Raw genomic sequence first — 27,241 nt, forward strand, 5'->3', positions numbered from 1 at the left:
TACCTAACAAAGTTATGAAGGTTTTGCAGACTAGACTAACTAAATTCATTTGGGCCTCCAAGTCACATAGGATAGCTAGGAAGGTACTAATGACCCCAATTAAATGGGGAGGCCTGGGTGCCCCAGACATTAATAAATATTTTCTAGCAGCACAACTGCGACAAGCAGTAGCCTGGTCTGACAAATCACACTGTGGTAAATGGGTCACAATTGAAAATGATGCGATGTTTCCATATACAATAGCCTTTTTACTGTGGGATATAAACAAACTGATTCCTTTGAAAGACATTACACTGAATTCTGTGAAACTGACTTTGGCCATATGCCTCACCATTAGACCACCTAATCTGATGTGAAATAATGAGTCTGAAATGTGATATTATGCAATAACTTGTTAAAACTTCACATAAATAAAGAATTATGAAAAAAAAATCAACTGGTCTGGCACCTCTGGCCTTTGGATGAGGAGTTTGGCAAGGATGCCCCTTGTCGGGACAACTGTACATGTTGGCCACTGAGCCCTTCCTGTGTCTCCTAAGAAAAAGGCTCATGGGGCTGGTGCTCAAAGAACCAGACATGAAGGTGGTTCTCTCAGCCTATGCTGATGAGGTAATTCTTGTGGCCCAGGACCTAGTTGATCTTGAGTGGGCACAAGAGTGTCAAGAGGTCTACACTGCTGCCTCATCTGTCCAGATCAACTGGTCCAAGAGCTCAGGCCTTCTGGAGGGTTCTCTACAGGTAGATTTCTTGACTCCTGCTTTTCATGACATCTCGTGGGAGACTAAAATCATTAAATATTTAGGGTCTACCTATCAGCTGAGCAGCATCCCGTCTCAGAGAATTTAATTGAACTTGAGGAGTGTGTTCTAACACACCTCGGAAAGTGGAAGGGTTTTGCAAAAATACTGTCTATAGGGGGGAGAGCTTTGGTGATCAATCAGCTGGTGGCCTCTCAGCACTGGTACTGGCTGATATGTCTTAGCCCAACCCAAGAATTCATTGCTAAGATCCAGAGAAGGTTACTGCACTTTCTCTGGATAGGAAAGCACTGGGTCTCTGCATGTGTTTCAAGCCTCCCATTGAGAGAGGGAGGACAGGGAGTCATGTGCATAAGTTCTCAATTGCACACCTTCCATCTCCAGCAAATACAGAGATACTTGTATGCAGGTCCTTCTTCATAGTGGTTTATCCTAGCATCAAGCTTTTAGCACCAGGTATGCAATATGGGGTATGACCAGCAATTTTTTTTTCAATGAACCTGAGGGTTTCCTAAGAAGTCTCTCAACCCTGCAGGCTTACTACCAAGACACTCTAAAGACCTGGAGCATGGTCTCTGTGTTAAGGCAAGGAGCCATTCAAGGGGAAGACATTCTAAATGAACCCCTACTTTACAATCCATCTTTTAAGACTAGGCTGTTGGAATCTATCAGCATCCGCTGCCGCCTTTGCCAGGCTCGGTTAACCAGAGTTGGGGATCTCCTGGATTTTGCGAAATCAGATTGGATGGACTCTCAGGCAGTTATGCAATGCATGGGATTTCTCACCACTAGGGTTCCACACCATCTGCTCCAGGAAATCAAGGACACAATCTCTGCTGATTCTCACACCTTCTTTGATGGTGTTTTACATGCTGGAGAGCCACATCCACCTTGGAAATCGTCACCTCCAGACATAATAATAGCACCAAAACTCATCAATCCCCTCAAGCACCTCCTTCCCCCAACTTGAACCAGTTGGAGAATTTTACATTGGCATGCTTTCTTGATATAACAAAAAAGTTGTTGTATTCTCTAATTCTTCACACTGTACACTTCCTTGCCCTCATCTTCCTCTATGCTACCTCTCCTTTGAAATCTGATTAACTTTGGTGAGCAATCACTCACCTGCACTTTGAATAATATATCAGCTAATGAAAAATCAACACATTGACTGCTTTTTCTGTGGGGTAAAAACACAGAAATATATGTTTACCCCCCAAAACCATATATTTTTGGAATGTACACATTCTACCGAATCTATAATGGGTACTCATGCCTTTCTGCACCAAATTAATAAGTCGCAACGCTTTCCCAAAATTGCCGGTATTGGTAAAATATCTGAAAATTGCCTCAAAGCTTCAACTTTCCAGCATCATATTGCCCATGTATCATTACGTACCAGGAAGAAGCACCCAAAATATGATTGATCCAAACAGTTTGGTGCCTATTGTGCATAGGTTTACCAAAGTATCTTGCATTTATCTCATCGTGTGGGTCATGTAAGTGTGTATTGCTAAAATAAGTGTGTGTTTGTGTGTGTGGGGGGGCACTAACCTGGGGTTGCAGGGTTCAGATTGTCCAGATTGTCCGTTCCTCCATTCCCAAACTCTTTAATGCTGCAGAATGTAGAATCTACGTTCTGTGGCATTTCAAGTGACTTTTCCACAGAACGATTCTATGCTCGGTGGCACTTAAAGGATTTTGAAAGGTGTGTAAGTGTATGTTCAAATTCCCATTTCAAAGCTAGGGAGACAAGGCAGGTTAAAGAACATGACTTGAGTAGTAGGACATGAGTACTCTCTGGACAAACCTATAGGTGAGACCACTGGATGTGTTGCTCAAGAAGCTGCATTGATCTTATCAATTCACTGACTACCTGTCTTTAAATTGATGCCACTATCTGCTCCTTCCTTTTGTGGGTGGGGGAGACCAGGACTGGCAATACATAGTAAGTTAAGATACACATCCATTAAGTTCAATCTTTTTAGGTCTATATATAACCTGCCTAACTGAAGGTTGATAAAAAGGAAGACAAAAGCCCGAAGAAGCTACGCCAAATTGCCTCAGAGGGGGAAAATATCCTTACTGACTCCAAGATGGTATTCAGACCAGTCCCTAGATCAACTTGTAATATGAGCTATCTTTCATAACCCTGTATTTGCCCCTTCTTAAATCTATCTAATGTGCAGCGAGTTTGACTGATTCAGGTATAAAATTCCACATCTTCACAACTCTCACAGTAAAAAACCCTTTTCGAATAATTAGCCAGAACATCCTTTCTTCTAATTGGAATACATTCATGTCAGCTATAAGTGGCTTGCATATTTTTACAACATTGAATCTTATCTGCCACTTAGCTGCCCAGATTGCCAGTTTGTCAAGATCCTGCTGCAAGAATGCAACATCATGAATGGAATTAATTGGGCTGCATAGTTTTGTGTCATCTGCAAACACTCATATATTACTTACAATAAGCTCCCCTAAGTCATTAATGAACAAGTTAAACAAAATTGGGCTCAATACAGAGCCCTGAGGGACCCCACTACCTTATCCCAAGTAGAGAATGTACTATTAACAACCAACCTCTGTACCTGATCATGTAGATAGTTTCCTATCCATGAACAAAATGACTTAATTAAGCCCAGTCATTTGAGGGGGCACTGAATAGATCACATCTACTGCTCCCCAGCTGTCCAGCATCTTACTTACCTCGTCATAAAAAGCAAACAATTTGTATGACATGGCCTATCCTTCATAAAACCATGCTGATTTCTGCTCATAATGCCATTCACCAGGACAACATTTTGAATGTGATCCCTTAACAAGCCTTCAAATAATTTGCCCACCACCGATGTCAAATTTCCTGGTCTAAAATGTGCCAGGCTGAGAACATAATCCCTTTTTAAATATTGGAATGACATCAGCTTTCCTCCAATCCATAGCAGAGTCAGGCCTACGCAGATTGTGGTTGTAGGGGATTCAATTATTAGGAAAGTGGATAGGGTTATCTGTGGTCCAGATCACTACTTCCGAACAGTTTGCTGTCTTCTGATCGGGAAGACAAATTTTTGGGTGGGGCTGGGCATGACCAAACTGTCTTAGTACATATCGGTACTAATGCCAAAATGAATGGTAGATGAAAGACCTTAAAGGGTGATTTCAGAGATCTAGGCTTTAAGATTAATGGAAGGTTTTCCAATGTAATTTTTTCTGAAATTTTGCACGTGTCATGTGTAAGTTTAGGAAGACAGCAGGAGCTTAGGGAGCTAAATGCGTGGCTCAAGTATTGATGTAGGAAGGAAGGGTTTGGGTTCCTAAAGTACTGGGCTGATTTTTCCTTGGGGTACAACCTATACAGTCGTGACAGATTGCACCTCAATTGAAGGGGGTCCACTGTGCTAGTGGAAAGAATGGCCAAGAGTTTGGAGGAGTGTTTAAACTAGGCAAGGGGATGTGTGTGTGTGGTTGAAATAAAGAATTATGGGGAAGTTAGGGTAGATGGGGCAGGGGGATTAGTAAGGGGTCATGGGGGAGGAATGAGGTGGCCATACAGTTTACCAGTTAAGGAGGTCCCTCTGTTACAAGGAAAACAGACTAATACTAGCTTAACATATAATTCTCCACTAAGTAATGCAAATTTAAAAAGTAAAAGTAGTAACCTTTGCTGTATGCTAGCAAATGCACAGAGTTTGTCATGTGAAATGGGAGACCTAGAATTAATTGCATGCTCTAAAAATTATGATATAATTGGTATCACTGAAACCTGGTGGGATGAAACATGTGACTGGACTGTGAACTTAAATGGTTACACCCTTATTAGGAGGGACAGAGGGATTAAAAAGGGTTGGGGAGTGTGTATCTGTATTTAAAGCCTAAATTAAAGCCATGCACTAAAGAAATAACCATAGCTGGCACTGTGAGGGTGGAGAATCTCTCTGGGTATAGATTTTGACTGCGCAAAAGGTTACAACGAAAATGATCATTGGTGTATGCTATAAACCTCCTCGTATAAGTGACAAGTATGAAGCCCAGCTACTCTTACGAATAGAAACGGCTTCACAACTAGGTCAAGTTATTAATATGGGTGACTTAAATTATCCAGACATTGACTGAGGTAATGGGGTTGCCAAGACAAAAAAAAAACTAGTTGCAAAGCAAAACATTTTTGGTTCAATAGAAGTGTTGGTGTTAAGGTGGGTAAGAAAAGATGTGCTTTTAAAGGAATAGTTCAGTGTGAAAATAAAAACTGTGTAAATAGATAGGCTGTGCAAAATAAAAAAATGTTTCTAATATAGTTAGTTATCCAAAAATGTAATGTATAAAGGCTGGAGTGAACAGATGTCTAATAAAACAGCCAGAATAAAACTTCCTGCTTTTCAGCTCTATAACTCCGAGTTAGTCAGCGACTTGAAGGGGGGCCACATGGTACATTTCTGTTCAGTGAGTTTGTAATTGATCCTCAACATTCAGCTCAGATTCAAAAGCAACAGATATGACACATGTGGCCCCCCCTCAAGTCTCTGATTGGTTACTGCCTGGTAGCCAGGGTAACCAGTCAGTGTAAACCAAGAGAGCTGAAAAGCAGGAAGTAGAGTTCTGACTGACTTGTTATACATCAAATCACTCCAGTATTTATACATTACATTTTTGGCTAACTAACTATATTAGAAACATTTTTTTATTTTGCACAGCCTATCTATTTACCCAGTTTTTATTTTTATACTGATCAATTCCTTTAAGGCTTTCAAGTTGGCTGGGAAAGCCAAATCATTTATAAGGTACAAGGTGGCCAATTAATCAGGCAAGCTAAAAATTTATATGGAAAAGGATATTGCAGCAAACAGTAAAAAGAATTAGAAATATTTTTTTAAATATGTTAATAGTAAAAAAATTAAGCAGGAAGGGTGGGACCTTTAATATCAGAGGGGGGGGGGTCAGCTGGTTGATGAGAACAAAAAAATCTCAGATTCTGAACTCATATTTTTCGTCTGTCTACACAAATGAGAAACCAGCTAATGAAGGTTTCCTTAGTAATAGTCCCAGTTCTAGTAATACAACTAATGATACATGGTTCACACATGAGAAAATTCAAAAGAGACTAGAACATGCTAAGATAAACAAAGGTCAGGGGCCAGATTGTATTCATCTCAGGGTACTTGTGATTGTCAAACCTCTTTACTTAATTTTCAGGATTCATTGAGGTCTGGCATGCTGCAGACTGCCAAATTGTGTTGCAGCTATTCAAACAGGGATCCCGTTCTCAGCATCAAAACTATAGGCCAGTTAGTCTGACATCAGTGGTAGGAAAGCTTTTTGAAGGGTTAATAAAGCATAAAATACTGGACTTCATAGCAAATCACAATACTATGAGTTTGTGCCAGCATGGTTTCATGTGTAATAGCCATAGGCAGATTTTCATTAAAGCTTGGGGAGGCTAAGTCTCCCCAAACCTGTTTGTCTAAAAATTTTAAAGAAAATTTTTTAAAAAAAATAAAATCCTCTAAATGACCAATGTGTCTATTTGAGCTTGTCAAGGGGTACTGCTGACTAGTGTCTTTACCTGGTGACTCCAGTGATGTCATCATGAGCTTTTGCACTGAAAATCACAGGAGATTTCAGATGGGAAAGTTTAAGAGCTAATCTGTGTGTGACAAGCACAGTTAGGGAGTGGGTGAGACTGATCTTTACCCAGGATGAGTGTTTGTGCTGGGGATCAGTGCCAAGAGACAAAGCATCTACTAATCCTCCATCTTCTTGTCTGGTATGTGCGGATTGTTTAATTACATTGCACAAAAAATTAATACCATCAATGGTAGTTCCATTGATCTATTCAGGTAATTGTTAGTTGAAACTGAAAAAAGTGTGAAGGTGTGATGCAGCCGTTATGGTACCATTGTGACCAGATTTCACACCTGTGTGAGTTTCCGCTAACACCTACATGAATAGTTCAATGGAACCATAGTGATTCTATATTGGCGACTGTTTCCTTAAGGGGTTGTTCAGCACTTTTTTCAGTTGAGTTATTTTCAGATTGTTCGCCATAAACAAAGTCTTTTTTCAATTGCTTTCCGTCTTTTACTTTTTACTATTTTCCCAAGATTGAATATTAAAGTTTAATATTTGTGTCTCTGGGGTTTCAGTCTGGCAGCTCAGTGATCCAGGAGCATCTGAACTGTTACAATTTGCTACAATTAGTTAAAACAATTAGTTAAAACATTTCTTAGCAGTATATGAGGAATATTAGCAACCATTGTATCAATTCAATTAACCTTCCTCGGGATCAGCTAATACATAAATTAGGCTACTTTCACTTACACACAAATATTATGTTGATGGCTGAATGCAAGTTTTTTCTCAGCCTCATCTACTGTTGTTATATTGTGTTACTTTGAAACTATAGTAAAGAGGTAGCTACTGTTTTTTGCAAGGGGACCAAAATATATCTACATTATTATTAGTTACATAGTAATGGCTGAATTTATTCGCCAGATTTCCAAGTTTTGCTGCCAGTGAATGATTTAGCAAAGCTGTGGCTAAAATTTGCAGCCGGAAAACCGCTACAAAAAATTGTCACGTGCATAAAATGTTTTTGACGATGTGAAACTTGACAGATTTGCCCATCACTAAAGTTTACAAATCCCTTGTGTTTTATGCGAAAGTAGACCAATAAATAGGCTTTAATGTGTTTATTAGCCCTGGTTTCCAATAATCATAGGCCCTGATTTCCAATAATATGGATGAACTGAACATTTCTATAATTTTGATAATAAAAGAGTGCTATGCATATTATTTTCAAAGTAGTCTGGGATTTGTCCACATCAAGTAGGGATGCCACCTGGCCGGAATTTTACCAGCCTGGCCAGTAAAAATTATGGCTGATCCCTATTTTATTAATAGGGAAAAAAGAAAAATAAATAGGGGAGGTCTGTATTTTTTTCCAGAAAAGGTGCATACCCTAATGTCAAGTGAAAAATAACTTTGTACTTAAAGGGGATCTATTGCGAAAATAAAATTGTGCAGGTGGACAGATATGATGGAAATAATAATATTCTTAAATATATTTGTTTACCAAAAATGCTTACTTTTTGAAATAAAAGAAATATTATGGTACACTTTTAGGAGCCTTTCTCTGAGAGACAGTTCAAGCAATTGCTGAGTGGGAGTGGCAACAACTTGCAGTGATGTCACAAAGCAATAGCAAAGTCCAGCCCTTCTCTACCCTGAATGCAAAGCATCCTTCGAACAACTGTCTTTCCTGGAATCTCCTTCTAACTAAGGTTATTCCCTGTGTATGTGCAAACCTGCTCATCTCAGCAGTCAGCCAGGTTTGGACTGAAAATCAAAATATGCCCTGGCATTTCAGGTACACAGAGGCCCAATCAGCCCACGCAGAGGCCCAAACAACCCCAACAGCCCACTAAATAGTGACTTTCAATGGCACCTTCTAGCAGCCCCTCTGGCATTTGCCAGAACCCACAGATTGCCAGTCCGGGCCTGCGAGTCAGCTATGGAGATTTCTCACTTGTATAGGTCAAAAACTCCCAGCAGTAAACTTACACCAAATTTCTAAAGCATCAGTCTAGAAATCTGCATACTTCTGATTTCAAGGTAAAAATCCCACAAATCATATAGTTTTGTAAAGTACACATTCCAAGGAATGCAAAATTGATAAGATATGTTTCTGCTCCAAATCACCAAACTGCAAAGCTTTGCTAAATTTAGAGGTTTTTATTATATTTTTAAAAATTGCCTAGAATTTTTGCAATTTGCCTCCATTATCTCATCCAATTTCCTACATACAAAGATAAAACATCCTAAATGTGAACACCAGTTTCTCGGCTGACAATTTACCTTCTGCGAACAAAGACTTCTATATGTGCATTATATATTGTGAGACCCCCTAATTATACAAAAACCCAGAAAGCCATAGGGCTTTTTGGTAAGTGCACATTCAGAAGAATTCAACAGGTATAAATATGTTTTGCTACTCAAAACTGCTAAGTGTGCTAAGAAACACACAGTGAATGAACAGTAATGCAGGGCTAAAAGTGCAATAAAATCACAAACAATCGAATAGATTTGTGCAAAGAAAAGAGAAAACAAAATTACTTATCCAACAGCAGGATTAAGTGCCAGCAGAATTTCTGTTCTCTTACTTTAGGGGAATTTCTGAGGAGAAACCTTTAGTTCACCTAAACCAGGGATCCCCAACCTTTTGAATCTATGAGCAACATTCAGAAGTAAACATAGTTGGGGAGCAACACTAGCATGAAAAATGTTCTTTGGGTGCCAAATAAGTGCTGTGATTGGCCATTTGGTAGCCCCTATTTGTATTGTAAACCTACATTGAGGCTCTGTTTGGCAGTACACCTGATTTTTATACAACCAAAACTTGCCTGGAATTCAAACATAAGCACCTGCTTTGAGGCCACTGGGAGCAACATCCAAGGGGTTGGAGAGCAACATGTTGCTCACAAGCTACTGGTTGGGGATCACTGACCTAAACTATACATTCGGTTCTGCTCTATGCAGAGCTGAAAATGCAATAAAATGGCTAAAATTGCATATAATCTCCAAAATAACAAACAAAAGGTATTGCACAGTATGGTACACAATTTGCAATGGCAATAAAACATTTTTTCAGGCAATAAGAAAAAAAAAGCCACAAAATAGTGTATGTGTGTGAGTCTGTACAATTCTCAAAATTACGTGTTATGTGCGTGTGCAAGTATATGTGAGTGCAATTCCCCCGATCCCAAAAAATGTATGTGTAAGTATGAATGTAAGTGTGTATCATTGTAATAAGTGTGTGTTTGTGTGTAAGTGTAACACTTACCTGGAAAACGCATGACAATCCATCTGGGGTTGCAGGAGGGGGTCCCACGAAGAGGAGGCAGATGTCTTCGGTGAAGATCCAGTGAGTCGGCGGTGCTGCGGGTATAGGAAGTGCAGGCAGCAGCATGTAGAATTCACATGCCTGCTGCTACCTTGGGGCCCCTGGGTGATCGCGCCCCACTGGGGCCACCTGATTCCTCTCATTGCTCATTGCCTAGAGGCAGGGGAATGAGCAGGGATGGAGCGAGCTGCAGCCAGTCCCCCTCCCCCCGCAGCCAAACTCCACCCTGCAACCAAACTCCCCCCCCGCAGCCAAACTCCCCCCCCACCTGCAGCCAAACTCCCGCCCCCCAACTAGGGTTGCCACCTGGCCAGTATTTTACTGGCCTGGCCGGTAAAAATTATGGTTTATCCCAATGTTATTAATAGGGAAAAAAGATAAAAATATAGGAAGGTCAGTGATATGATCCCAATGTTATTAATAAGGAATAAAGATAAATATTAGGGATGCACCAAATCCAGGATTCGTCCGAATCCTTCTGCACGGCCGAATCCTTCTGCCCGGCCGAACTGAATCTGAATGAGGAGAGATGTGGAGAGGGAAATCGTGACTTTTTTACAAAACAAGGAAGTAAAAAATGTTTTCCTTTTCCGACCCCTAATTTGCATATGCAAATTAGGATTCGGTTCGGTATTCGGCCGAATCTTTCACAAAGGATTCGGGGGTTCGGCCGAATCCAAAATAGTGGATTCGGTGCATCCCTAATAAATATATAGGAAGGCCATTGATCCCAATGTTATTAATATGGAATAAAGATAAATATATAGGAAGGCCAGTGATCCCAATGTTATTAATAGGGAATAAAACACTATCCACAACCCAACTCCCCACCCAGCCAAACTCCCCCCCACAACCAAACTCCCCCCCACAGCCAAACTTCACCCCCACAACCAAACCCCCCCAAGCACAGATTATATTTACCAATTTTTAATTTTGCGGTAGTTCCCCTTTAACCATGCATCCTGTGGGCCCATCAGTTAGTATTGCTTCAGTCAGGGACAGATTTCATATTGTGGTGCATTTTTAGACACAAATCCTCTTTGTGTGTTCAGACAGGAGAATTACAACATTTGCCAGTGCTTATAATATGGGGCTGAATCAGCTGTTTCTCCTCCAGTGGAAAATCACAGGTGAAGAAACTGTTGATGTAACATTAGACTTAGCCTACCCAAAAAAAAAATCACCCTCCGCTAATAATTCCTGCAATTCGCAGCCGGCGAATAAATCCAGAAAACCGTTGCGAAAATTCACAAGCGTAAAAAAATGGACGCCGGCGTCCATTTTTCTGGACAACGGCGCATTTTTGCCAGCGGATTTGCGCCGGCATCAAAAGAACAGACGGCGGCGTCAAAAAAATTGATGCCAGTGTCAAAAACAAGACGGCGGTGCCGGTTTTTGAATTTTTCAATGTTTTTCGAATTTCGCGGGAAGTTTGAGAATTTTTCGCCCATCACTACCCTCTGCCTATGGTAATAGATCTTGTCAGACTAACTTAATTTTTTTTTTAAAAAAAGGTAAGTGGGGACCTCAATTCTAGGATGGTAGTGGATGTGATTTATATTTCCATGCATGATGCTGCCACTTTGCAGAGTGGAAAACTGGGCAGCAAACTGGAAAATGAGGTTCAAAGTTGATAAAAAAATGACGCCCATAGACTTGTATGGTGGCGTGCGCCACGCAACAACATTTTTTTGACACCCATAGACTTTAATGGGCGTCTGCGACATTCCGCCGGCGGCAAATTTTTGGCGAAACAAAACGGGTCAAATTCGTCCATCCCTATTGATAAATGTAAGTTTAAGCACTTTGGCAAAAATAATATAAATGCAAGTTATACACTAAATGGCAATGTCTTGGGAGTTTCCTTAAATGAGAAGGATCTGGGGGTTTTTGTAGATAACAAGTTGTCTAATTCTGGGCAGTGTCATTATGTTGCTACTAAAGCAAATAAAGTTCTGACTTGCATAAAAAAGGACATTAACTCAAGGGATGAAAACATAATTATGCCTCTTTATAGGTCCCTGGTAAGGCCTCATCTGGAGTATACAGTGCAATTTTGAACACCAGTCCTTAAGAGGCATATATATGTGCTAGAGAGAGTGCAGAGATGTGCAGCTAAATGGGTTAGAGTTAAATCAAACCAGTTAGAGTTAAATAGACTGTCAAGGTTGGGGTTATTTTCTCTGGAAAAAAGGAGTTTTACAAGTACCGTATATACTCGAGTATAAGCCGACCTGAGTATAAGCCGAGGTACCTAATTTTACCTACGAAAACTGGGAAAACGTATTGACTCTAGTATAAGCCTAGACACAACTACAGCCCTGTCTCCCAGCAGCGCACATTCTGCCAAAGCGACCCCCCCAGCGATCAACCGGAATTCTTTGCAAAGTTGATGGTGAAGAATTGCCAAACGGATTACTGTGTGCATTGTCCCATTGTCCCACTACCATGTGCAGAGGGTGCTGTGTGATATTGCCATCACTGTTAATCTTTCGTATAACCAACAGAGGGCGCTGTGTGATATTGCCATCACTGTTAATCCTTCATATAACCAACAGAGGGTGCTGTGTGATATTGCAGTCACTGTTATTCTTAAATATAACCAACAGAGGGCGGAACTGGGGGAACTCTAACTCCTCTATTATATACACTGAAGGACAGAACTGATTTAGCAAATGTGCTTTTTCTGTTACAACCATACTGGTACCATTATTTTAAGGGGACCCGTCACCCAAAAAAATTATTCCAAATCCTATTTTATCAAAATGAACTTTAATTAAACTGTATAAATTATTTGAATCTTGTTTCCATCAGTCTGGGAACTCATAATTATAGCAAGCAGGCAGGACACTGTTATTAAGGCAAGCCTTGCATCATCTCAGAATCTTGTTTGTACACCAGAATGGGGGGCCTGATGTCTATCCCCATGCACTGGCTACACAATTAAATGGTTAAGAGAACTAGGGAAATGTGGGGACATGATGTGATGAATGGAAAGTGAAAGTAATTGCTTGTCCCGCCTCTATGCCTAAGGCATAAAGGAGGGGCAGGCAATATTTGAAAGCTGAGATTTTTAAATGAGTTACAACAGCTATGAACACTTTAATAAAAAAAAAGAATTTGGATTTCATGTATGATTTAAAAAATACTTTTATTATACAGCTTTTTATGTCTGGGTGACAGGTCCACTTTAAGGGAGCAACACTCTCAACCTACATCTTTTTACTATTAATATACTTTAACTGTTAGCCTCTGCCGAAATATGCTTCTCATTTCCTATCTTTATCTTCCGGATTACGGTTTTACAACATTTATTGTAGTGTTTAAATTGGTTAAATGCAGCTTCTGTCCCCAATGATTTGTAGTTTTTAAATGCCTTTCTCTTTCTTTACTTTTACATTAAGCCATATAGGGTGGATCTTGGTGCTTCTACATTTACTTTTTAAGGAAATAAATTGAGAACAGTGACTGTTTAATTTAAATGACAACCATTGTACCGCTCAATGGTATGTGCATGTGTGTTGACACATGGCTAATGACACCACATTGTGCAGGTGCACAACAACAATTTCTGGGCTGAAAGACCATGCGCATGTGTGAGTTGTATGTAAGGTTAGTGCCATGCAGTGGGAAAGCATTAAAGAGTAGCCAATTCAATCACCCCCTCATCTCTCACTTGATATTGTAACTGACTAACTGTATGTTTTTGTTCCTTAAAGTGTAGAGGTACTTAGATGAGGGAAACTAGTTGGGAGTCTGATTTTGAATGACAGTTAAATTCAATATATCTTTTAGGGGGCTCCTTTTTCCTAGAAGATGTGTTAGAGTTTACTCTATTAAAATCACCACAAATACTGTTTCTCTGCATGCAGAATTTGTGTCAAAGGCAGTTATTTTGTTAGATTTTGTTTGTACCTGAATCAGTTATTTGAGTGAGCTCTAATACATCTGTTAGGAAAGGGAGCCCCCTATTATATCCATTGGAACTGTCAATGAAAATCTGACACCCAACTGCAAGAAGACAGATGCTGAGAGGGGGACAGTGAAGATTAACTCGATTAGTTCAGGAATTATACAGAATTTTGTAATGATCATATTAAGAAAGTTTCTTATTTCAGTATGATGAAGCTTATTTAAAATTTTCTTTTAAAAGTTCCCCATTAAGAGTTTATTACACAGGCCTGATGAAAGACTAGAGCCTGAAATGTTGCCTGGTTTGTTGGCAGAATTGACGCTTGTGCTGCATCATGTCTGTGTTCAGTATGCTGTACACATCAAAGAAGCAGTAAAGTTTTATTGAAGAGGAGTGTCAGGGCCCAAAGGCTCAGGTTAGGAATTATGGACCAAGGAGGAAATATCTGGCACCAAACACAGTTTGAGGTATCCAAGGGGTTAAGAAGTATAACAAAGTCAAGTCCAGACAAAGGGTCAGTACAGGCAGCATGAGTTCAATAAATGGTGAAACAGGCCAAGGTCAAGATCAGAATAAGCAGAATTAGTAATCTAGCGCACCCAGGAACACACAAAGTAGAGTTTATAATCGGGCAATGTCTGTTGGCCTTTGGCGTCCTTTTATAGGCTGATTTTCATGCCATAACATGCGTGATAATGTCACGTGGCATGTTTTGATGCCAGCACCATGACGCCATGCACATTTTCACGGCGTACTTACTACATGCCTCCCTGGGGTGATGCCATCTTGCCGACGACGTAGAAGGAGTAAGTAGCGCTCCTTACAGTACCCCTTCTCCATGGGGGGCCTTGGGACCAATAAGACTAGGTTTTGAAGGGAATTGCTTGTGGAACCTCCGTATAAGAAGTGGAGCATGGATGTCCGAATGTTTAATCCAGGAGAATTCCTCCGGCCCAAAACCTCTCCAATTATTGAAGTGAACCTCTGGAAATGCGAGAGTCAAAGATCTTCTTCACTTCATACTCTTGATGACCATCTATAATTACGGAAGCAGGAGAAGATGTAGAATGACTGAACATTACGTTTGATGAGGGACACATGAAACACATTCGGAATCCACATCTCTGATGGTAATTGAAGCTGAACCACCACCAGATTGATGAGTTCAATTATAGGAAAAGGGCCAAAGAATTTGGGGCCCAATTTAGGAGATGGAATTTTCAGGCGAATGTTCTTGGTAGAAAGCCAAACTTGGTCCCCAAGAGAGTACTGAGGAGGAGAAGAACATTTCTTATCGGCATAAGATTTTTGAGAAAAAGAACTCTTCTCCAGGTTGGATTTAGTAGCTTGCCAGATTGCGGACATGTGGGAAACTTGATCATTGGCCGCAGGTACATTTGTGAGAAGTACGTCTTGAGCGAATGCCAAAGGATTTTGACCATATACACAGTTAAAGGAAATCTCTCAGAAGAGGCATGTAGGGAATTATTATGGGCAAATAAATTCGGCCCATTCAGCCTAGTCATCCTGACACAACAATACATGGCATCTTAATAATTGTTCTAGTGCTTGATTGACTCATTCCGCGGCTCTGTCAGATTGAGTTGGATAGGCTGAAGAAAATTGAACCGAGATATTGAGGGACTTGCATAAGGATCTTCAAAATTTTGAAATGAACTGAGAACCTCTGTCTGAAACAATTTCAGAGGGAAAGCCATGGAGGTGGAAAATATGCTGAAGGTATTTTACGGAGGAAGATCCACAATAAAGTCCATGGCCAGATGGGTCCAGGGTCGAGAGGGAATGGGCAGCGGCAGAAGCAGTCCCTTGGGAGAATGACAGGATTTGGAAGCGGCACAAATAGAGCAAGAGGATACAAAATCGTTGACATCTTTCCGTAATGAAGGCCACCAAACAAGACAACACAACAAATCAGTAGTTTTCCTGATTGTTTTTTCCTGAACGGTGTGACGAAGATCAGGCGAAACATAGGCCACTCCAGTTGGGGTATTGGGTGGTGCAGAAGATTGTGCTGATAGGATCTGAGAGGCCATCAAAGGAAACAATGCAGCCACAATTTTAGCTAGAGAAACTATAGGATCATTATCTTTTTCCACAGAAATTAAACTCCTAGATAATGCATCAGCCTTTCTATTCCTAGAACCAGGTCGGAATATGATGATGAAGTTAAAAAAGGAAAAGAAGAGTGCCCAGCGAGCTTGGCTGGGGTATAGACACTTAAGAGCTTGAATGTATTTTTTGTGATCTGTAAAGATTGTTACTGGTATAGTAGAGCCTTCCAGAATGCCTCCATTTCTCCAGTGCCAACTTAACCACAAGGAGTTCTCGGTTGCCAACATCGTAGTTTTGTTCTGGCGGAGAGAATTTTTTAGAGAAGTTGTCTTTGGGATAGAACTGCACCAGCACACACATTGGAGGCGTCAACTTCAATGAAGAAAGGGAGAAGAGGATCCGGATGTTTGAGAACAGAGGCAGAAGAAAAAGATTTTTTTCAAAGACTTGAATGCTTCCAGAGCTTGCGGAGTCCAGCAGTTAGGTTTTGCTCCTTTGCGGATGAGGGCCAATATTGAGGCAATTGTAGACTTGAATGCTTCCAGAGCTTGCGGAGTCCAGCAGTTAGGTTTTGCTCCTTTGCGGATGAGGGCCAATATTGAGGCAATTGTAGACTTGAATGCTTCCAGAGCTTGCGGAGTCCAGCAGTTAGGTTTTGCTCCTTTGCGGATGAGGGCCAATATTGGGGTAATTGTAGAGGAGAAGCCTTTGATGAATTGTCTATATTAACTGGCAAAGCCGATGAATCTTTGCATGGCTCTGGTACTAGTAGGAAGTGGCCACTCTTGAATTACGGAGATTTTGGCTGGGTCCATCTCAAACCCTACTTAGGATATGATGTAACCCAGAAAATGGATCTTAGAGGTTTCGAAAGTGCAGAATAAACAAATAATGTCCTCCGCACTGCCTTTTCAATCTTTTTTTAGGAATGCATCGATCCTCGCTTGGGTAAACCGCTATCCCAACCAGTGACAAATTTTCAAAAATGAGGAGAGCACTTCTCAATAGCAAAATCGCTGTGGTTGTATTTATTTAGTAGCCTTTAAATAAATACAACCACAGCGATTTTGCTATTGAGAAGTGCTCTCCTTAGGTTTCGAAAGTGCATTTTTCCAACTTGGCGAAGAGTGCATTCTTTCTTAGACAAAAGACGACTTCCTGAACATGGACTCTGTGTTAATCCAAATTCTTGGAGAAGATGAGAATATTGTCCAGATAAACTAGAATACAGAATCCAAGCAAGTCTCTGAAGATGTCATTGACAAACTCTTGGAAGACTGCGGGCACATGCAAAGCCCAAATGGCATTACAAATGTCCATCACGAGTAATGAAAGCAGTCTTCCACATGTCACCTTTCTGGATTCGGATTAAATTATATGCACCCCTGAGGTCTAATTTTGTGAATAGGCAGGCCCCTTTGAGTTGGTCAAAAAGTTCTGAAATGAGGGGTAGAGGATAATTCAGGGTGATTTTATTGAGGCCTCTATAATCCATGCAGCATCGTAGACTGCCATCCTCTGCAATTTCTTCTCCACAAAAAAAAAGCCGGCCCCAGCTGGAGAGGAGGAAGGACTAATAAATCTGCGTTGAAGGTTTTCTTGGATGTAGTCATTCATAGCTTTTGTTTCGGAGGGAGAAAGTGGATATGTACGACCACGAGGGGGCATAGTGCCAGGTAGTAGGTCAATGGGGCAATTGTAGGGCCGATGAGGTGGAAGGATCTCTGCAGACTTTTTATAAAACACATCAACAAGTCCTGATAAGCATGGGTAAGAGAGCAAAGATCAACTGAGACACAAGTTATCTTCTGTAAGGAGTTGGATGAAAGTCAGCTCCACTAGACGCAAGGGCTTCAATGTGATATCTGGTTTTCAGACCAATCGATGGTTGGATTATGGAGATGAAGCCAGGGTAACCCCAAGACCACAGGTGTAGAAGGACTTGATGATAAGGAATGAAAGTCTTTCATTATAAAGAGCTCCAACTGTGACTGATAATTCCTGCTAGGCTTAAGAGATGAAAGCAGTGGATAATTGTGAGTAATAGTTCTGAGACCCACTTGTCCCTGAGTTGAAATAGTAAGTTATAGGTAACAGTGCGCTTCTAAGGCTTCATGCGTGCATTCGGTGATAGTAATTAGCCCTTGTAACAATATGTTGGGACAGGATCCTCCTTGAAGTTAAACCTGACAAACGAAAACCGCAAATAGTGAAGTACTGTGACAGCCTCTTATTTGGCATGCAAATAGATTGTATTTACAGGATTGAAGCTTTAACATTGCGTGTCCTGGTTATATGATGGTCTCCGTGTTGGTTGGTTTTCTCCACATACAGTACTTATTGTCCTTGGTCAGAGGTTGTGGGATTTCTAGTTATCAGGTGAGGTTCCTTCCTTGTAGATCACAGTCTCACACGGTTTTGATCTCAGTGACATACAAAAAAAACCCCCGAACGTCCTATAATTTCTTGATGTGGTTCACTCACCTCTAATCTGTCAGAATACATAGACTTCTTTCTCCAGCCTCTTGTCAAAAAAACTTTCCTCATATTTAAAGGACACCATAAATACAATTGAATTCATAAATGATTTTCCTTGGAAACCTAGTTATATATTAGGCACATGTGACGTAACATCCCTACATGCCATCATTGACTATAACCAGGGAATATCCACTATTAAACATTTTTTAGACCAAGAGGGCTCACTGGAAAAAGACCAGAAAGAATTCAAGGTATTGAATTTATACTCACAAAGGACTACTTTTGGTTTCGCACCAAGCTATGCAAATCTTTTATGGGCTACTGGGTACAATTTGCAGTCACACCTTTTCTTACGAACAATTCAGGTTTAGTGGCATAGAAACGTTACAGTATATTGACGATTGGCTATTCATATGGAATGGTCCTAAAATCAAATTTACTGAATTTCTAAACGAACTTAATATGAATAATTACAATATAAAATTGACCAGCAATTGCAGTACTGGAAGGGTTCATTTCCTAGACCTTTAGATTTTCGTTAGCGACGGCAAATTAGAAACTAGCATATAAGCAGAACCAACAGACTGTAATGGATTTATTTTAAATAAAAGTTGCCACCATAAGAAATGGTTAAATAATATCCCTTACAGTCAATTTAACAGAATAAAAAGAAACTGAAGTCGACCAATTGACTATGAAAAAGAATGATAAATTCTAACTAATCAGTTTAAGGATAAAGGATACAAAGAAGGAATAAAAAAAAACACAAAACAGAAGTGTAATATGAAAAATCAAAATAAATTATTACATGAAAATAACAAAAGAAAAATAGGTCGGGAAACAATGGATGTAATTTCCATTATAACCACATTTAATGTCTAATATAAAAGTGGAAAAAAAATATAAAAAGACACTGGCATATACTAAGGCAGGATATAGACTTGAAAACATTTATATCAGACCATCCACGCATGATATACAAAAAATCCAGACCAATACAACAAATACTGGTACCAAGCTGTCTTCCAAAAAAAAAAAAACACAAGAGACATCTATTGTAGAAACATTTTTTAATAAACAAAACAAAGTTTTTTATCCATGCCATTCCTGCAAAGCTTGTAGAACATGCAAAAATCTTATTTTTAACTTATTTAATGATATAATTATATCAGAAATTGTTAAATCTATTTTGATAAATAATGAATTGGACAATTATATGTTAACGAGTTCAATCACGTCACTACCCGTTAAATTGCACCAAGATGTGTTATGGGTAATTGCCCCTGAGGAAGTATGTATTGTATACGAAATGCTTTGGGCTTTTTTAAGTACAAATAAAGTGAAATAAATGTATCCAAATCGAGAAGAGTCTCACTGTCGTATGATCCCACATGATTAATCAAATTACTGCTCCAACTACTATCCAGCAAAGTTTTGCAGAGTTCGAAGTGCGCTTGCAGACCGGAACCGTCTGAGACTGGAACCTTTTGAGACAGTGATCCACGTGGAAGGAACCTCATCTGAGAACTAGAAATCCCACAACCTCCGACCGAGGACAACAAGTACTGTATGCAGAGAAAACCGACCAACACGGAGACCATCGTATAACCAGGACACGCAATCTTAAAGCTTCAATCCTGTAAGTACAATCTTGTTGCGGGCCAAATAAGAGGCTGCCACAGTACTTCACTATTTGCGTTTTTCATTCGGCAGGTTTAACTTCAAGGTGGATCCTGTCCCAACATATTGTTACAAGGGCTAATTACTATCACCGAATGCACGCATGAAGCCTTAGAAGCGCACAGCTACCTATTACTTACTATTTCAACTTAGGGACAAGTGGGTCTCGGAACATACGCTGGTGCTGCTACTAAGCAATTACCTACACTAAGCACAGAGTTCACCTATATCTCAGTGGATAATGGTCTATCGTCAATCACCAGAACCTGTAGAGGGACCCACAAGGGTTGCAGGGGAATGTCATGGAGTTCAGCAAATGACTGATCTAGGAAGTTCCCAGCCGCACCGGAATCAAGAAAAGCTTGAGTCAAGATCATCTTTGATGTGACTTGAAGCTGCACAGGAAGCAGAAATCGGTGAGAGGATTTGTGGGATCAATCAGTGGCGGAACTACCGGGGAGCAGGGGGTGCGAAAGCCGCTGTGTATGGAGGGGGGCGGGGCCCTGCTGTGCGTCACGCACCAGGGCCCCCCCCTCTAGTTACGGCACTGGGATCAATTCCACCCAGATGAGTCTCCCCAAACTTACCTAGGTGTGAAGTTTTCCTGCTTCACTGGACAATTGTAAGCAAAATGAGCTTTGCCCCCACAGTATAAGCACAATGTGGCAGCATGTCTCTGAAGCTTCTCTTGCTCAGAAAGGCAAGCTCCCCCAATTTTCATGGGTTGAAGGAGGAGGTTGAAGGAGATGGAGCAGGAGTGCTGGGGAGGAAAGGTCTCTGAAAACATGGAGCCAGCAAGGGTTGAAATTTCTTGATTCTTTCTTTATCAGATTGATGCTAACACATTCTAGTATCTATCTTAATGACCAGGGCATCTTCCAACTGTTCAGGTAGCTCATGGGAGACCAAATCATATTTTAATTGGTTAGAAGGTCCTTGATAAAAGGCAGCATGGTAAGCCTCATTATTTCAATTGGTTTCTGCCGCAAGCGTTCGGAAGTCTATGGAATATTCACTGGCACTCCGACTCCCTTGAAGAATCTGCAGCAGACATGAAGCGGCAGTAGTAACCCGACCAGGGGCATCAAAGACTGTCCGGAATGACTGGAGTAAAACTTTGGACCCGAAGGCTCAGGTTAGGAATTACGGACCAAGGAGGAAGTAGCTGGCACCAAACACAGTCTGAGGTATCCAAGGGGTTAAGAAGTATAACAAAGTCAAGTCCAGGCAAAGGGTCAGTTGAGGCAGCAAGGGTTCAATAAATAGTGAAACAGGCCATAGTTGAGATCAGAATCAGCAGAATTAGTAATCTAGCGCACCCAGGAACACACAAAGTAGAACTTATAATCAGACAATGCCTGTAGGCCTTTGGCATCCTTTTAAAGGCTGATTTTCGCACCAAAACAAGCGCGATGACATCATGCGTCACACGCTGACGTTGCACGTTGGCGCTGCATGTTTTGGCACCAGCGTCATGGCGGCGCACAAGTTGTGATTCATTGGCATCAGAACGTCATGGCATACCACGTGGCTCCCCTGGGCGCCAATATCTTGCCGGCGACGCAGAAAGAGTAAGTAGTGCCGGTGTGCGCTCCTTACAAGGAGGCCCTCGTCAACAGCTAATGGCACTCTGCTAGCGCATTTAGGTACAAAAGTGGCACTAGAGGCTTTGGAAGAGGAAAGGTTTAGTGAAGTGTGTAAGTATGAGCTTGTGTGGCTTTCTGTAATTGCTCATCCTAGGTTCTATGGTCTCCAATGGTGTTGTTTATTTTGAAACCATGTTGATGCTTCAGAAGGAGCTTTTCAGTAACTTGCTCTGGGGTGGATTAGCAGAACATTAGTAGTTTGCAGTGAAGGGTGTCACTGTTTGGGGTTTCCCCTTCACCCTACAGGGAAGCACATCTAGCCTCAGAGGAGCACCCCTGGCTGCACCCACCATGGTGCCCAGCAAATAGACACAATGGGCAGTAAAGGATATATGTCACTCCTGCTCATACCTGCTGGCCAATGCCATGGCTACTTTTCAAAATGTAGGTTAGAGTTTGGGTCTATTAAAGATTTGTCATATCCTACACATAGTTGTGGGTTTAACTCATTGGTGGCTATTTCTATGTTCCTGTCTTGGAACAGAAAATCATTAAAATATAAAACTTTAATAAGCCAGAGGCTACATAAATGCTCCAAAGTTGATGTATTGGGTAGGATTGCACTTGCTTTCCTATGGAAGGTACTCACATTCATTTTTAGTGGTTTAGTTGATGCCACTAAATACTCATCTTGTCACATATATATAGAATTTTGGAGCAGCAATTCAAAAGAGAATCCACTTACAAGTTAGTTTTCCACTTGGAATCTGCATTACATAATGTAAGGGGCAGCTTTCAGCATTGAGGGGGACTACAGACTTGAGGGAGGTTAAACTATTCTGTAAGCAACCACTTTACAAGAGCCTGTAAATTTAGGGATGGAGGAATGGGACATTTGAGGTAAATGGAGGCAGGTTTGTTACAGATTAAGCAGAAGTGTTCAGTTTCTTATATTTAGTTTATACAACAGAGGAGTCAGAGTTTCAGAACCTACACAGGATATGGTACTTTAATGTTCAAGCAAAGGTAAGGTGAACAAGGCTCTGGGACCTGATGGAACACACCCTAATGTGCTTAGAGAATTTAATTTAGTGTTAGTCAAGCTGCTTTTTCTCACATTTTTTCAGATTCCCTTTCATCTGGTATGGTACTTATGGACTGGAGGAAAACTGATGTAATTATAATGTTTAAAAATTAATTGCAATCTCAACCTGGCAATTATAAACCTGTAAATGACCTCTCTTGCTACAAGGGAACAGACAAGTGTAGAAATTGATCCGCACAAACACGAGGTTATGCAGTTGGGGAGTATACCCCTTTTATTATGCCACCAAACAAATCAACGTTTCGAGTGGTGAACACCCTCCCTTCATCAGGATGATGAAGGGAGGGTGTTCCCCCCTGAAATGTTGATAACTTTCACTGCCAGAAGAGTTTTGCACTTCAATTGCATACTGAATTTATTGAGGGGGCTTTAGTTTACCTTGGAAAACCATATAGTGTGTAAAATGTAGTAAATCATACAATGGGTAATAAATATGAAGAGTATTCATTGTTTTGGTGGAAAAGAGATAGAAAAGGAGGAGAGGTAGGTCTTTATGTTAGGTATGATTTGAAACAGTATAAAGGAAGACATTGTAGAGGAGAAAAAGATGGCTAAAATCTTAGAAGCTGAACTTTGAAGACTGCAAATTAACATTTAAGTTAATTGTACAGTAAGGAGCAGATTTATCAAAGGTCAAGGGGAATTTTCGAATGAAAAAAAATTCTATTTTTTTGTGTACTTCGACTAGGGAATAGTCCAAATTTGAATCAAAATTGAAAAAAAAAATCGACTTCGACCATTCGCCATTTAAAACCTGCCAAATTGCTGTTTTTTTTGGGAAAAACTACGATCCAGATCCTGATTCGGCTGAATATGGACCTACTCAATCGAAAACTGACCTATTCGACCAAAAAAAAAACTTCCTCTCTATTTCGGTTGGTCTTTTTGAATTCGAAGTCTTTTCAATTCAAAATTCGACCCTTGATAAATATGCCCCTAAGTGATGTGGGAAATGCTTAACTTCTGTTGGAAATAGAAGAGGTTGCAAAGTTGGTGCAAGTATTATTAATGTGGATTTAATGGGGATTTGAATTATGTTGTACAAAGACATTGACTAGAGCAATGATTATGCAAGCACAGTTAATGGAAATAAATGTATAACAGCATGATTTTTGAGGACCCAACCAGAAAAGCCAAGTACTGAAACATCTGGGTAATAGTCACTATAATGTTAACTCTTTTAACGTTTGTTGTAAAATACAAACAAACATACATTGGGCCAAAGGGAAAGCAAACTTTAGTGCCCTAAAAACAATTTTAGCAGGTAGATTGGGACAGAAAGCGTTCAGCTAATAATTCTTAACAGACGTGGTTGCCATTTAGAATGTTCTGAAATGATTACTGTTCTCAATGTATAAACATTAAGGAACACCCTGCATGGCTTAACTCAGATGTAAAGAAATTAATAGGAATAAAGTAGAAAGCATGTAAGAAATACAAATCAGAGGTCTCAGATGCTTCTTTTAGAATCTATAAATAGTAAAGGAAAAATTTGAAAATGAGGAACTGATTTCATCCAAGCAAGACTAGTTGCAAAAAGTTTTAAAGGAGGAAAGAATAAAACGAAGTAAGCTTTATTAGAAAGATCTGTGTAAATACACCCATAAAGACAGTATGGCTGTTCTGAGTTATCTATGAAAAGAACAACCACATTTCTTTTCTTCTATTCTTTACACATGGACTTCAGACTTCCTTCTTGTTTGGCAGCTGCTATCTTACACAAAATAGAGCTTATATGGGTTATACTATTGTGACAATTTCTTGGGAAGAAAGTGCATCAGTTTTTTAAAGCAGACTTTATTCACTATAAATTTCTATTATCCTGCCTCAATTCTGCCTTGTCAAAAGCCAAGCAAGAGAACTACAGTACCCTTATAAACAATCACAAATCCAACCTATGACACCTGTTTTCTCTATTCAATACTCTTCTCCATCCCTCATCAACAGTATCAGTCAACCAGACACACTCTCCTCAGGACTTTGCTGATTTCTTTAAAGACAAAGTAGAGTCCATTCGCAATCAGATCCCTACCTCTACTAATGTAAACCAGCTCCTCCTTCCTAAGCCCCCTTCGGAATGTCTTAATTTCGTCCCTCCGGTAACAATGTCTGAAGTCTCCAAGCTTCTCTTGTCCTCCCCACTCACAACTTACCCCCTTGACCCTATGCCCTCTTCTCTGCTCAAACACTGTATTGCAGAGCTTACACCACTACTTACTCACATCTTCAATTCTTCTCTAGCTTCTGGAACCTTCCCTTCTCCTTTCAAACAGGCCTGTGTAAAGCCTATTCTTAAAAAGGCCATGCTTGACCCATCCTGTCTATCAAATTATCCTCCTGTCTCCCTTCTACCACATGCCTTTAAACTCCTAGAGCATATTGTGTTCTCCCGTATTACTAAGTTTCTACACACCCATGATCTGTTGGACCCTCTGCAACCTGGTTTCTGGCCTGGTCACTCTACTGAGACTGCTTTGTGCAGAGTTACAAATGATCTTCAGGTTGCCAAAGCCAAGGTCACTTCTCCATCCCTCTCCTCCTTGACCTATCATCTGCATTTGATACAGTTGATCACTCTCTCCTGATGCAGATTCTGTATTCGCTTGGCATCCATAACCAGGCTGCATCTTGGCTCTCTTCTTACCTTTCTAACTGATCATTCACTGCCTCCTATGATAACAAAACCTCATCTCCAGCTCCACTTAATGTGGGGGTGCCACAAGGCTCTATACTTGGTTCGCTGTTGTTCTCCCTGTACACTCTGTTATGGATCTCATCCGTTCATTTGGCTTTAATTATCATCTGTATGCTGATGATACCCAAATATATTTATTCACCCCTTCATTAACAGCTGAAACAGAGGCTCAAATCTCTAACTGCTTCCTGGCTATCTCAGATTGGATGAAACAGCGCCACCTCAAACTCAACCTAACAAAAACTGAACTTATCATCTTTCCACCTAAGCCTGGTCCTACTCCCCTATTTACCATCTCTATTGATGGCATGCTCATTAATCCTGCATGCTCAGCAGGCTGTCTGGGGGTAATCTTTGACTCCTCTCTCTACTTCTCTGATCATATTAACACCACTGTCAAAACCTGTCACTTTTTCTTACGCAATATTGCAAAACTTCGTCCCTTCCTTTCACCTGATGCATCGAAGACGCTTATGCATGCTCTCATCCTATCCAGACTAGATTGCTGTAACCTTCTACTAACTGGCCTCCCTAACTCCCATCTCTCCCCTCTACAGTCTGTATTAAACACTGCTGCCAGAATTATCCTCCTCTCATCCAAAAGGGTACAGGCCCCTCCACTGCTGAAGTCCTTATCATGGCTTCCTATAAAACAAAGAATAACTTATAAACTCCTCCTCATAACCTTCAAAGCCCTTCATTCCTCTACACCTAACTACATCTCATCTCTTGTTTCTCTATATGTTCTTGCCCGAAACCTCCGCTCCTCTCAGAGCAACCGCTCACTACTACTGCTGTTTCCTGTATCAAAACCTTCTCTCTTGCGACTCCTTTCATTTGGAATGTCATTCCTGAATCTCTCAGGAGAGAATCCTACTTCAGTGTTTTTAAAACAAAACTCAAAGACTACCTCTGGGAGCACCTGGATAACACCTGAACTGGCACTTATATAACAGTGTAACAAACTGTAACCCACAGCACCTTAATACCCCTCTGAATTGTGTCTGTATGTTACCCTCCCATTTAGACTGTAAGCCCTACGGGGTAGGGTCCTCTAGCCTTTTGTTCCCTTGACACTGAGCACTTAATCTGTATTGTAATTATATTTTTTATTTTTATGTGAATGGTATTTCTTAAAATGCCCTTATTGTTACTTTTTATTCCAATGACCCCTTGTTTGTTACTACTAATTTATTGTTTTGCTGTACAGTGCTTTGCCCTCGAGGAGCGCTTTACAAGTAAAAATATACATACATACATACAAAAGTATATCAGTAAAAAGATGCAGGTTGCGAATATGACTCCACTGGATATACCGTGCTTACAAAGAACACGAAAAAACAAATATGCTTAATCGGTTATTTTCCTCATTGTATTAAAGGGCACCAATCATAACTAAAATCATTCCCTAAGTAAATACACTATTTGAAAGTTCAAGAAATCTATTTTTTTTTAAAAAACAGTTAGAATTGTTTGTTTGTAAATCATCAGCTCACTATACCTTCTGCAAGATTTCCCCTATCTCAACTGCAGTTCTAGCTGAGGCAGGCATCTTGGATTTCACTGGCTCCTCCTTCCTATATCTTCCCAGCCAACTGTAGCTCTGAAATCTCACACATGCTCAGTTGAAATTCCTTGGTTGCTTAGCAACCCTTTTAAGCTATTTTCAAATCAGCCAAACCTCTGTGTTAGCTGCTGTTCAGAAGTTCTACCATCTTCTTGACGTTAGTGTGTGCCCTTCATTTGCATAATAACATCACCAGCAGGGTACAAGATAGGGATATCTCGTGATACTTCTGGGTAGAACATTCAAGGCAATGCTACAATCTGAGCATGCTCCTGAAATTTGCATTTTATCGTCTCTGTTATAGTCTTAGTATGGACTCCCTCAGTGGAAGAACCCATTTTATAAAGTTAGGGATTTTTTAAAACCTGCAGTTTTTTTTTTTCAAAACTGTATATGTAGTTTGATTAAACGTGTTTAGCTTGTACTGGTTAGATGGTTAATATGTGTTTGATTTTGGCTGTGATAGGTGCCCTTTAAGGAGTCAGCA

General features: G+C 40.4%; 1 protein-coding gene across 1 annotated transcript in view; it reads right to left on the minus strand.

Moving 5' to 3' along the window:
• The window catches only part of cabp4.L (calcium binding protein 4 L homeolog), an 82,232-nt gene that overhangs the window by 47,843 nt on the left and 7,148 nt on the right, over positions 1 to 27,241 (minus strand). The window lies entirely within an intron of this gene.

Source organism: Xenopus laevis, chromosome 7L (genome assembly GCF_017654675.1).
Source record: "Xenopus laevis strain J_2021 chromosome 7L, Xenopus_laevis_v10.1, whole genome shotgun sequence".
NCBI lineage: Eukaryota > Metazoa > Chordata > Amphibia > Anura > Pipidae > Xenopus > Xenopus laevis.